The sequence below is a fragment of the Lygodium microphyllum genome, chromosome 16 (genome assembly GCF_053477565.2).
Source record: "Lygodium microphyllum isolate KBCC chromosome 16, Lygodium_microphyllum_v1.1.10, whole genome shotgun sequence".
Classification (NCBI taxonomy): domain Eukaryota; kingdom Viridiplantae; phylum Streptophyta; class Polypodiopsida; order Schizaeales; family Lygodiaceae; genus Lygodium; species Lygodium microphyllum.
In genome coordinates this window covers 22,281,760-22,294,864 of record NC_141150.1, presented here as the reverse complement: position 1 = coordinate 22,294,864, position 13,105 = coordinate 22,281,760, and positions in this window count along the sequence as shown.

Below are 13,105 nucleotides of genomic sequence, written 5' to 3'. Positions count from 1 at the left end.
ATGACTTCGATCAAATTCAGAGTCATGAACTTAGGTATCCATGAGTGTCTACTCGGTATGGATTGGCTTAAACCTAATGACGCCCACATTCATTGTGGTAAGGGCCAAATTTCCTTTCGGAACTCTGAAGGGGATTTGGTCACAACTAAAGGTGAGGCTGGAGTGCCAAAAATTCAATTGGCCAAAGCATCTCGGATTATAAAGGGAGTCAGAAAGGGACTACCTGTCTACTTCCTGAAGAATTGACAGAACTCCCGCCTCAAAGAGAAGTGGATCATGAGATCAAGCTAGTACCAGGAGCTGTGCCAATTGCAAAGAGACCCTATAGAATGTCCATACCGGAAGCAATGGCCATCATCCGCAAGTAGATTCAAGAGATAAGAAGGCATAATAGATTCGAGATGGGAGATTGTAAGAGAAGATGGGTGAGTTGAGGATCGAAATAGAGGGAATTGAGCTAACTCTCTTCCCTGCAGCCTCTCGGGGTGACTCTTCTCTCTCTCTCTCTCTCTCTCTCTCTCTCTCTCTCTCTCTCTCTCTCTCTCTCTCTCTCTCTCTCTCTCTCTCTCTCTCTCTCTCTCTCTCTCTCTCTCTCTCTCTCTCTCTCTCTCTCTCTCTCTCTCTCTCTCTCTTCAAGCTCTCTCTCACAATCCCTTGGAGGGGTATCCTTCTCTCTACCTCTCTCTTGCAGCCTCTCGGGGTCTCCTTATGCTTCTTGTGCCTCCTCATGCCTCATATTTATAGTGAATTAGAGAAGAGGGCTTGTGGCTGAGAAGTGGAGCTCTTTGTGGAGGGGGATCTTGGAAAGATCAGTGATTTGATGCTCAAATCATAAATCTGATGGTTCCATTGGCTCTGAAAGGGGGTAAAAACCCTTGACACTTGGTTAGAAAGCTCTCAGTGCACTCCTTCTTTTCTCTGTTCGAATTATTGTTTTCTGTCTATAGACTGCGATCGCGACGCACGCGATTTTGCAAATCCCTCTCTTTATTTTTTCTTTTGATAAAATCTCCAAAGCTAACTAAAACATCACTTTTCTTTTCTTTTAAATGACATCTAGTTCTAGAAATCTCCATATCTTTTTTTTAGATAATATCTAAAATATACTAGTTTTGTTCAAAATCCAATATTTTTAGACCATCCAAACTATACACATTAATATTAGTGATTAGTATAGCTCATAAGTCTCAGTCACGTTGTAACTTACGTGAAGGATGGCAATGGTCCTTGTCAATCGAAGAAAAATATCAGATTTATGACTCTCAAAATTTTTACGTATATTTTTAATTAAATAAAAATACTTAATTATTAATATTAGTTAGTTTTTTCTTTTCTTTTCTTTCTTTTTTAGTTAGTCTTTAGTTAGTAATCTTACTAACATATTAATTTACTAACTAACTTTCAAACTAACCAACTAACTTTTAATTGCATGGAAATATTACACAGCTTTCGATTTATTGCCTGAGAAGATTAGACCGTTGCCCTAATCTTCTATCACTTGTGCATTTCACATCCAAGGCTAGCCTAGTAGGATGTTATAGTCCACTCCCTTCATGACTATGAAGTCCATTGAAAACTAGACTCTTGCTATCTTCAAGGGCCAGTCTTTCAATACTCCAAATGGCCTAACTTTCATTCCGTTGACCAGCATAATGTCAAACCTTGTATTTTTTGCATGTGGATTATCCCAAGCCTGCACTGCATGGTTGAGTACACTGACTCTTGCTCTTGTGTCTATGATTCCCTTTTGTGTGGCGTCTCCTAATGCTATGACAAGTAAGAATGCATGATTTCTGTGCCTTCCCAGAAAGCATTCATGTGTAAGGACTTAGGCATTGAGTTTAGGATCAAGCTAGGTATTTGCATGGCTGCATCGTGGCTAGTCACGTTGGTTGCCCCAAGCTCATTTGGTCTTTCCACCCACTTCTTCAGCAATTGCCATAAAGTTGGATTCAGCCTAAGTAGATCTCCCACAGGTAGAGTCGTAGAGGTCCATATCAATATCATGAGAAAGTTTCCCACTGCCTGCTTTTTGTTGGGCTCTACACTTTGTTACCAATGATCTTGGTGAGTCTGCCTGCTTGTGATGTCTAGGCTCTATCTATGCGGTGCTACGTGGGGTGTGGATGCGTCTCTTGTTTTGAATTGAGTAGGCTAGCAAGACTCCTGTGCTCACATTAGAGAGCTCATCAATCTCATCTTCGATAATAGATTCCGCATACTTTAGGTCACTTGGGCTTCTCTCACCCACTCCTTGACCTTATCAACCACTTCTAATTGGTGCCTCGGATCAAGATATTCTCCAATATTGGTACTTTCTTTGTTTACTATCTTAGGAGCATAAGTCTCTGCTTTTGCGTCTGTGACTCACTTTTCCTTTGGTAGCATGGTAGTACTATCTATCTTAAGCGTGATCTTTGTCTCAGCCCTCTTTTTCCTTCTTCTATGGCTTTTCTTCCCTGTTGAAGAGATATGTCAAGGTTGCTAGTTCCTGGTAATGAAATACCAGAGTGGTTTGCTGGTGCTTGGGTCATGACATTTAACGGAATTGGCGTAGCTTTGCCATCAAGTGTTTCAACTCCAAATAGTCACAATGGTACGGACGGCATGATAGCCAAACTAGTGGAAGGTTTCCGCCTAAGGCACTCAAAATACAAGTCTGTGAGCCCACACTCTGGGGATCTCAGGTCAACCTTGTCTCAATTGCCTTGCTCCCTTTTGGGGCATCGAGATGAGATGTGCTACAGGTGATCGCAAGTCCAACATGTGATGGGTTCTTGGTTTTGTCCTCGTAGACCTCTACCTCTTCCCTTGCCCAATTGCCATCATCGATACTGGTCTAAAGTCCATCCAGATGGGATTATCCTCTTTGTCATACAAGATGTAATGGTTTATGTAGGCTTTATCCTCGCTTGGCTCCTCTACGTAATATATCAGAGCATCACTCAGTGGGGATGGGTCACAATGGGTCCAAGTGGTCTAGGTGTCCTTGAGGGGTTGATGTCCATCCTAGGGATAGTTGTCTTTGAACCATTGGGTGCTAGGAGAGCTAGTGGAGCTCCCCTTCCAAAATATGGCGGTCTACTCCCTAGGTACTAAGGTTGATTGTACATCTATGAGTATGGCAATCACCTCACTAATCGGCAATGCATTGCATCATGGCCAAAACTACCACAAGTGACACAAGGTCTAGATCTAGGATCCATGCACTCGGTCAAAAGGTGGTTTCCTCTATAATACATGCATTGCACATGAGGTCGTGTGGGCCTTTTCATCATCTCTTGAAGCTTAGCCAACTCTAGCTTCACGTGTGCCAATTCTTGGCTTTGGTTGACACTCTTTTCCTTGTCTTGGATTCTCTAGCTAGATCTTTCACTAGCGGTCGTAGCTCTCTTTGAGGTTCTAGAGCCAGTGTTGTCTTGGTTTATGGATCTTGAGTTCCTCTTCTTAAGCATGTCATCTACTTGAATGGCTTCTTTGAAGACCCCAGCTAGAACGTCCCTTTGTAGGTTTGAGTTGCTTACCAAAGCCTTGTAAATCTCTTTGCTTTGGATTTCATTTATGAACATGGTGGAGACTTCTCGTCCTCTAGGTCACTCTGGCTAGGATTCTCTTAAAGAGACTCTGCACATGGGTGATGTAGTCTTAGATATCCTCCTTGTTCTTTTGACTAATGTTTATCAACCTAATGATGAGGTTGTCAAAGTATCCTACCTTAGAGAATCTCTTGATGAAGAGACTCTTGAGGTCATCGAAGTTATTGCATTTGACAATCTAAACTAGTGTACCACATCCATCCTTTGTCTCCTAGGCAAAGTCTAAAATCTTGTGTACATTGAGCAAGGTTAGTGAGACCATTCACCTTGCATACTTTCTCAAACTACTCCACAAAGCTATACCAATTGTTATTGGGTTGATACTATTGGTTTTACTCTTAGAATTCATCATGATTTCTAGTCCTGCTTCTAGCATTGAAGTTGCTAGGTTTGCTTCACTTTGTTCTACACCCATGTTGTCTAAGAGTGGCCTCATGAGAAGCACACGTAGTGTAAGATTGGCCTTTAGTGTTCTCTCTCTCTCAACATTTGGTCCTCTCCTATTTTGGTTGGTGAGTGCTAAGATGCATTGGACTTCGTGCATTTCTATGTCTTGCCTCAATTTTTTAGCTCGTTGCTCTTGTTGTAGGCAGCTATGCCTTGCAGTACTTTCATTGCCAACTTTTTCTCTTCCTCAAGATCAGCTATGATGTCTTCAATTGGTATAGCGTGATGCTCCATTTTTGTTTGTGGATCATACCATATTATCATTTGTTAGATATCGACTGGGAATTCTCCCAAGTGAAGCTCATTATTTTTCAGGTTGGCACTGGCTCCTAACATATTGCCAACTTCTTGAACAACTAGGGTGTCAATGAGATTGATCAACTTGGGTAGGGTTGCATCCCTAATCGCACCTATTGTTGTTTCTCCCTAAGTGGCTCAATGATTCAAGTCTCTTAGTACTTGGTGATTGGGGTCCTTGCCCATTGTTCAATGTCTAGGGTCTCCTCCTACTAGTGGGTTTGTTTAGATTATCTTATCTTGCATGAATTTCTTGTTATTTAAAACGATCCTCAATGTTACGAGTACTTAGATGCCAATAGTGTGCTTCTCAAAGTGCATTGTGTGAAATTAGGTTTTCAAATTTTTTGTTACATGTCAAATGTTTAATTGATGTGGTGTGCAAATCCAATGAAAACAATATAGTGCAGCATACACTTTTCGTGATTCTTTTGTGTGGGTAATGGCCATTCCAGCTGGTTTGTTCTGGTCTCTATGGCATCCTAGACATGTGATGTGAGGGATATAGATTTAGTCAATTATTCTAGGTCTCCATCAGGATAAGCAACTAATGGTCAATGATCACAGCCATTCCTACACTGTTAGGTCATGACTCGTGAGTCTAGTGGCCCTATGAGCCATTCTAGGTGCTTGGCGGCCTACGGGGGTGTTGTCTAGCCTGGGCTTAAGCCTTTGCCTACCTGGAGTGGGTACAATTTTCAAAAAATTGGATTTTGTGTGCAATATTATTTCCAAGTGACAATGTCCAAGTGATTGACTCAGACCATCCAAGTTCGAGCAGTTCGAATGAATAGGTACTCGGATGTCTAAGACCGAATATACAAGCATTTGAATGGACTATTTTGGGATGCTTGAATTTGGTGCTTTGAGGCTGACTAGCCATCTGAGGTTGAACAACATTGTTTGAGTCCACCTCTAGGGCTCAGACTGGTATGGTTTGTCCAAGAAAACTAGGGACTCGAACTATTCGAGCCATGATGTTAAGCCTTAGACAAAAAAGGTGGAAAATCCAAAAAATCTAAAGTAGAAGAAAAAGGCCAAGGCAAAAGTGAAACAGAAGATGAAGGCGCACCAAGAAAAATATGGAAACACAAGAAGTGCAAAAAAGTCCCAAATCAAGGAGAAAGGCGCACAAGGAAAAGCGCAAGTCAATATTTTTGTAAAAGAGTGCAAGGCACATCACAATTTATTTTAAGAGCATCGGGTTTTCACCTATGTAATTTGAAAAGATAGATGGGCGGTAGGAAGGAAGCTAGGAAGATAGGAGGACAATAGGAAAAAGGGCCTAGGCTATGGCCGGCCATGTAAAAAAGGGGATAAGGGGATGACCACCCAAAAGGGATTTAGGGTTTTGTGTATAAAGTTGAAAAGTGAATGAGAAGCTCATTCTTGTGTGTGGCCAAAAGTGGCTCTCCTTTTCTTTTTCTTGTTCTTGTTCTTGCTTGCTTGAGCTTGTGCTTGAGAGAGGGAGTGTGAGAGTGTGAGGGAGTGAGTGTGTGAGGGTGAGGGACTATGCAGGAGAAGCTCTCTATCTTCTCCTCTCTTCTTTTCTTCTCTTCTCTTCTCTTCTCTTCTCTTCTCTTCTCTTCTCTTCTCTTCTCTTCTCTTCTCTTCTCTTCTCTTCTCTTCTCTTCTCTTCTCCTGCTTGCGGCAATGGAGCTTGGAGTGTGGAGCTTGAGGATGGAACTCGCTTGAAGCTTGCACTTGGATTGTGGAGCTATCGGAGTGCTCGGGAGAGGAGGCAACTCGATCGAGCATGGAGGTAAGCTCACTACACCCGTAGAGATGGATAGCGCATCGACTATGTGAGAGGTAGCCATTAGTGCTTAGCTTGAAATGCTTGAAATAATAAGCGGTCAGTGGGTCTCGATGGTTGATCACCTCTACATTTTTGTTCCGTTACCGGGACCAATGGATTCAAGCCTTGAGCGCTTGTGTGCTTCAAATCAAGCATTGAAGTAGGGTTTTCCCCAAACCAGTGCTTAAGGTAGATAGGTAGGAAGCGAGGGAGTTTGAAGAGGTATTAAATCTCCTTAGCAAGTAGATTTTTGGTTTTTTGGATTTGGAAAAGCATGTTAGAGTAGTGTATGTATTTTTTTTGTGATTTGGATGCATTAGAATAGGAAAAAACAAAGAAAAAATAAAAAAACAAGCATTAGGGTGTGTGTTGTCATAACAAGGCAAAACAGGGCACAAATCGTGGTAAACACAAAAAAAGAGTGGTTGAAAGGATTAATGTTGGAAAGTGAGTGATTGGGGATAGCAAGACCTTGCTCCGGGAAGGGGTTTAGGAGACCATAGAAGAGCTCATTTTTCACCCTAGCATTGAGAGAGAGGGAGAGAGAGAGGGAGAGGGAGCTTCCATTGGTGATTCGAATCGATTTTGCCATCAAGGAGTTCTTCTCATGCGCCAGGTATATCAAACCCTTCCTCCTACATCCTTGTTGTGATCTGGAAGTTTGTGGGCCTTGTGATTGCTGGGATCGCTAGATTTAACAAAATCACCCTCAGCGCTACCATCGTTGCATGCAACTCAGCCCGTCCGAGTGGCTTAGTTCTGGGCCGAGTCCCATAATTGGCCCTCTGTTAATGCCTAGTAGGAAGTACACATTAGGGGTCTTGCTATTAGTAGAGTTAATGTTTTTAAGCCTTTGTAAGGAATCAGATATCAAAAGGTGTGTGTATTTTGCGAAAGAACACTTATAAGGGGTTTTTTGTCGATGTACAAACGTATCTGATGATAACTATAAGTGAGAGAAGTCTGTGTTGCTGTAAGGGAAGCTTTCTGGCCATGAACATCATAACAGATTTCAATGATTACACAATTTCTTGTTATTTCCCTGTTCTCTGTTCTTGAGAAATGAGTATCTGTTTTGTTTTAAGTGGTGCAATATTGTCGCAATGGATGTATTGAGGGAGGATGATTGTTATTTTCTGTATTCAGTATGGGGGAGAGGTTCAGAACATATTTATGTTAAAAGTAAGATGGGAGTAAATTAGGGGTTGATGATGAGCCCTTAACATTGGCGATTCTACGAATTATTCCGCGGGCAGTTAGGATTGGGAATGGAACAGGTGTTCTTCCTTTCTAAATTGAAGAATACGGGCAATCATGGATCCTTGGTTGAAGGAGTTTGAGCAATGGCACACCGACGAGGAGGAGCGTGAATTTTACAGCCATGAATTTTTTACCACACATTTCCCTGATTTACCTCTGGACATAATTCGAAAGATCAGAGAAGCAGTTTGTACAGAGCAAACAAAACAGGTGGCAACCTTTGGACTGGAGTACATAGGAGGTGTCTTCAGGAAAATCTGGCATACACAGTATCTATGGCAGTTTTGTGCACGTTATAACTCTAGACTGATCCGGGTGAAGAGAAGAAATCGGCGTGGAAATCATAGTCATTATTGTGACCATTATGCACCTACAGGACAATGCTAACCTGTTCTGATGACATACCTGATCCCTGTTTTATGTCAGCAGAAAAGTATAGAGGGGAAGGGTTTGGGACATACTATACCATATTACAGGCTAAATTAGAACAAGAAGAGAAGTTGAAACAGAAGGAGCATCAGAGATCAAATAGTGGTAGTCAGGTGGATATTCTGGATATAGGGTATCTGAGTGACCAAGAAGTGCAAACAGATGAAGCTGGTCCCAGTCAGGAAGTCAAAACAGATGGTTCTGCCGGTTTGCAAGTACCAGTAATAACAGGAGAGGAGGAAAGAAACAGGAACAGATTTTTGGGGGCATTAGCATGGTCCCAATTACAGCAACAGACTAGAAGGAAGTTGAGGTTCCAACCATTACCTAAACCACCAATTAAAAAACAGGTTGCCACAACTGTACAGCCAACACAAATGGCACAACCCCCAAATCCAACAAACCTTAGAATCAAATTTTCCGGTTTCAAGGGTGAGTCCAAAAAACAAGACCCTGATGCCCATGTAGCTCAATTCAGCACAAAATGGGAGGCAAGTGGACTTGGAGCTTTGTATGGTGATGATGTGAAGAAGCAGCAATTGGCTGCCACACTGGAGGGTAAAGCCATGAATTGGTTCACACAATATGGGGCAGCCCATTTCCTTGATACACAGGCATTGCAGACATCTTTCCTATCCAGGTTTAGAAGATGGAAAACACCAACAGATATTCTCAAAAAGTTGAAAACAATGAAACAGAAAAGGCTTCTGGTGGAGGACTGTGCACAATAATTCCTAGACCTAAATGGCAGGCTAGCACCACCTGAAAGACCAACAAATGAAATGCTAGGAGAGTACTTTTGCAATGGGCTGAGGGAAACTCTCAAAACAGCAATAGCTAGTATAGAGATCCATGGTGGAGCAAGACAGCTGCTAGAAGGGTAGAGAAGAGATTGGGAACCATAAAACACAGAAGGAAGAAGAAACATAGTAGAGATTCAGATTCAGATGAAGATACAGATTTAGACTCAGATACAGGGTCTGAATCAGATTCAGAATCAGAGGATGCTAGCTTAGATTCAGACTCTGAGGACTCAGATGATGAGGATAGGAGATCTAGAAGAAAGAGAAAGAGCAGCAGACAGAAACAGAAAAATAACAGTAAGGGAAACAAAGACAGGAAATGAAAGGGCAATACCAAAAATAAAGTCCAGGATCTGAACAAACAAATTGTTGCAACTTTAAAGAGCATGGGCATTTCCACTTCTACAAAAAAGGAGAAACCCTATTGTAATACCTGTCAGAAACAGGGGCACACTGATGCTAACTGTTGGTATAACCCTAACAATAGGACAAACCCAAATCAGCAAGCACAGAGGGCAAATGCACTAGCTGCTAATGCAATGCAACCTGATAGGAATTGGGCAATGGATGGCCAGCAAAATAGATTTCAGGGAAGAAATAATTGGGTACCACCCAATCAACAGGAACCTAATGATCCATGCAATTACTATGCAGAGTTAGGTCATAGGCAAGGACCCAATTTCCCTTTGTGGTGTAAGCATAGAGAGGAGAGGGGTATTCCCATTATCAAATATAATAATCAGAGATCACTTGCACAAGCACAACAGAATAGGCCACCACAAGCTAATGTGGTAATTGTGGAGGAAGGCAAACAGGTTCATGAAACTGTTGTGCAGAGGCAACAGGAAGATGATTTGAATGTCTTGCATGTGCAATGTGACTGTTCTAATTGTTTGCAGCAACAAGAGATTTCTGGCAAGTCAGCACCTGTATTGGTCATCACTAGATCTGGAGCACAGTATGTAGCTGATCCTGTTATTTCTCATAAAGAAATGAAAAATCCTCAATTTTTGGATAAGCAAAGACAAGTCAGACAAGGATGTGTGAAGGAGATTCAGAGAATTCAGAAAACACACTCTATTGGGAAATAGATACAGCAACCCTTACCTGAAATACCACTGACAATACAGGAGGAAATATATCAACAAGAGACAAAGGAAGCAGCATTGACAGAGGAAGTGCTGAGGAATACTACTGTGACAATGGACCAAATTCTAAGTCTAGTTCCTGAATTTAAAAGACAGGTGTTGAAGAGTTTTAGTTATGAAGAAGAACAGCAATATGATCCTGAAGCTTGCCAAATTGAACCTGAGGATGTGGACTATAAGGTGCCAAAAATTACTGTGTTTTTTCAAGAATAGGATATCCCTGGAGTATTGCTGGACGGAGGTTCAGGTGTTAACATTTTACTTGACTTTTTATATTCAAAAGTGAATCTACCTGATTTAGAAGAAGCACCCTTTCAGTTGAAAATGGCGGATCAGAGAAGGATCCAGCCTTTGGGAATACTCACGAACCAGCATATCATGGTTTCAGGCTTAACTTTTCATGTTAATTTTGTGGTACTGAAAATGGATGAAGAGGACAGTCCATACCCCATTCTGTTGGGAAGGCCATGGCTAAAGCAGGCTAAAGTCAGGCAAGATTGGGGGGCAACACAGATAACAATAAGGAAGGGAAAGAAGAAGGTACATATGAGTATGATACCAATTGCAACCTTGCCCAAAGAAGCTAGAGCATTGTATGCACAGGGCCTGAATATGGTCCAGGAAGTGGATGATGATGAGGAGGATGCTTTCCTCAAAGTGAATGAATCAGGGTACCTGTTTTTGACATTGATGTTGTCAGAATTTTAGAACAGGAGAAGAAAGTTGCCAATGTTGTACCACAACAAAGTGGGGCTGTCCAGGAAACTCTTGAGGAAGAGGATATTCACAGGAAATTAATAGAACAAGAGGAGAAAATGCATATCCAGCAGATTATTCAAGCAGAGAAAGCCTTTGAAGAACAGATGGCTAGGACAGCAAGAGTACAGGAAGATGACGTGCAAGATCTAAATTTGGATACTGATCAGAATCCTCAGATGGTAAAGGTCAGTGTTTATGCAACAGGACAATTTAAAACAGATTTGGGAGAACTTTTACAAGAATTCAGGGATAATTTTGCTTGGAGCTATACTAATATGAAGGGGGTAGATCCTCAGTTCTGTATGCACAGGATCAATCTTAAGAAGGATGCAGTTCCTGTTATCTCACAAAGGTATAGGATGAACCCAAATTATGCTAAAGTTGTAAAGGAGGAATTGGACAAATTACTGAAAGTTGGCTTCATCTATCCTTTGGAGAAGGTGACATGGCTATCACCCATTATGGTAGTACCTAAGAAGAATGGTAAACTGAGAATTTGTGTGGACTACAGGAAGTTGAATGCAGCCACTATTACAGATCCTTTTCCTTTACCTTTTCAAGACACTTTGTTAGATGTAGTTGCAGGACATCAAATGTATAGTTTTCTTGATGGGTTTAGTGGATATAATCAAATCCTCATGGCAGAGGAAGATAGGGATAAAACTTCTTTTGTAACAAAATGGGGGGTGTATTCCAGTACTATTATGGTTTTTGGCTTGAAGAATGCTCCCCCTACTTTTCAGAAATGGGTATAGGAGGTCTTTGCACCATACCTTACCACATTCATGAGGGTTTTTCTTGATGATTTCAGTGTTTTTGGTAAAACAGATGATCACCTGTCTCAACTCAGATTATGTTTTGAGAGATGCAGAATGGCTAGACTGAGTCTGAATCCAGCCAAATGTGCCTTTGCAGTTAGAAGGGGGATTTTAATAGGTCACATCATATCAGAAGAAGGAATGCAGGTGGATCCCATAAAATTAATGGCTATCCAAAAGGCTAAGGCACCTACTAACTTGAAGGAGTTGAGTAGATTTGTTGGTCAAATTAAATGGCATAGCAAATTTTTGAAATATATGTCTCATGTCTGTGTCCCATTAACAAAGCTGACCAAAAAAGATGTGAAGTAAACTTGGACAGAAGAACAAGAGAAGGCATTCAGATTGCTGAAGAAGATGTTGCAAGTGGCACCCATTATGCAGCCTCGTGGACTGGAATTTACATTTTCATGTCTTTGGTGATGCTTCTGATATTGCTGTGGGGGCTGTATTAATGTAGGAGAAACAAAAGGGATGGTTCATGCCAGTGTATTATGCTAGCAAAGTCATGTTAGGAGCTAAGAGAAACTATTCTGTTACAGAAAGGAAATGTCTGGGAGTAATCTTTGGTTTGAAGAAATTCAGGTATTATTTGTTGGGCAATCCTATTATTATTCATGTTGATCATCACGCGCTGGTGTATTTGGTCAATAAACCTCAACCATCAGGGAGATTAGCCAGATGGATATTGTTGCTGCAGGAGTTTGATTATTCAATTATTCACAAGCCTGGTAGAGAGCACATTATTGTTGATTATTTGAGTAGATTGGATTCAAGAGAAATTCCTGATGGAATTTCAAATGACTTACCTGATGCAAATTTATTTCAAATTCAGATAACAGAAACAGATAATTGGTATGATCTGATGCTGAATTATCTGATTGAAGAAGTTTTCCCTAAGGGAATGACTAAGGATCACAGGAGGAAATTAGCATTGAAGAGTGCAACTTTTTCTGTTATTAGAGGTTGTTTATACAAAAGAGGAGTGGATCAGGTTATAAGAAGATGTATTCCTGACAGCCAACAGGCAGCTGTTTTGATGGAAGCTCACACAGGAAATGCTGGAGGACATTTTTCAGGGGACATCACTACCAGAAAGATTTTTCAGAGTGGATTGTGGTGGCCTACTGTAATCAGGAATTCTCACCAGTTTGCTAAATCTTGTGATAGATGTCAGAGAGATGGCTATCCAAGAAATCAGGATAGAATGAAACAAAACCCTGTTTTACCTATAGGACCTTTTGAGAAGTTGGATTTTATGGGTCCATTTAAGCCAACATCTAAATTTTCAGGAAATAGGTATATTTTGGTTGCTACAGATTATTGTACCAAGTGGGTGGAGGCAGTTGCACTGAAGGACAACAAAGCCAGGAGTGTAGCCTTTTTCCTGTATAATAACATCATGACCAAATTTGGTTGTCCTATAGAACTTTGTCAGATCAGGTACATTTTTTAAACAAAGTGATAAAGGTTCTTGCTGAAACACATATGATTAGCCACAAGATGTCTTTTGTTTATCATCCACATGCTAATGGGTTGGCTGAAAGTAGTAATAAAATTCTCGTGAAGATTTTGAAAAGGACTGTTTTAGAAAACAGGAAAGATTGGGATCTAAAGTTGAATTCAACATTATGGGCATTTAGGACAGCATTTAAAGTGAGTGCATGCCTTACACCATTCAGATTAGTTTATGGTTTAGAGGCTGTGGTACCTATGGAGTTTATAGTACCTTCTTTGAGGGTAGCTGTTG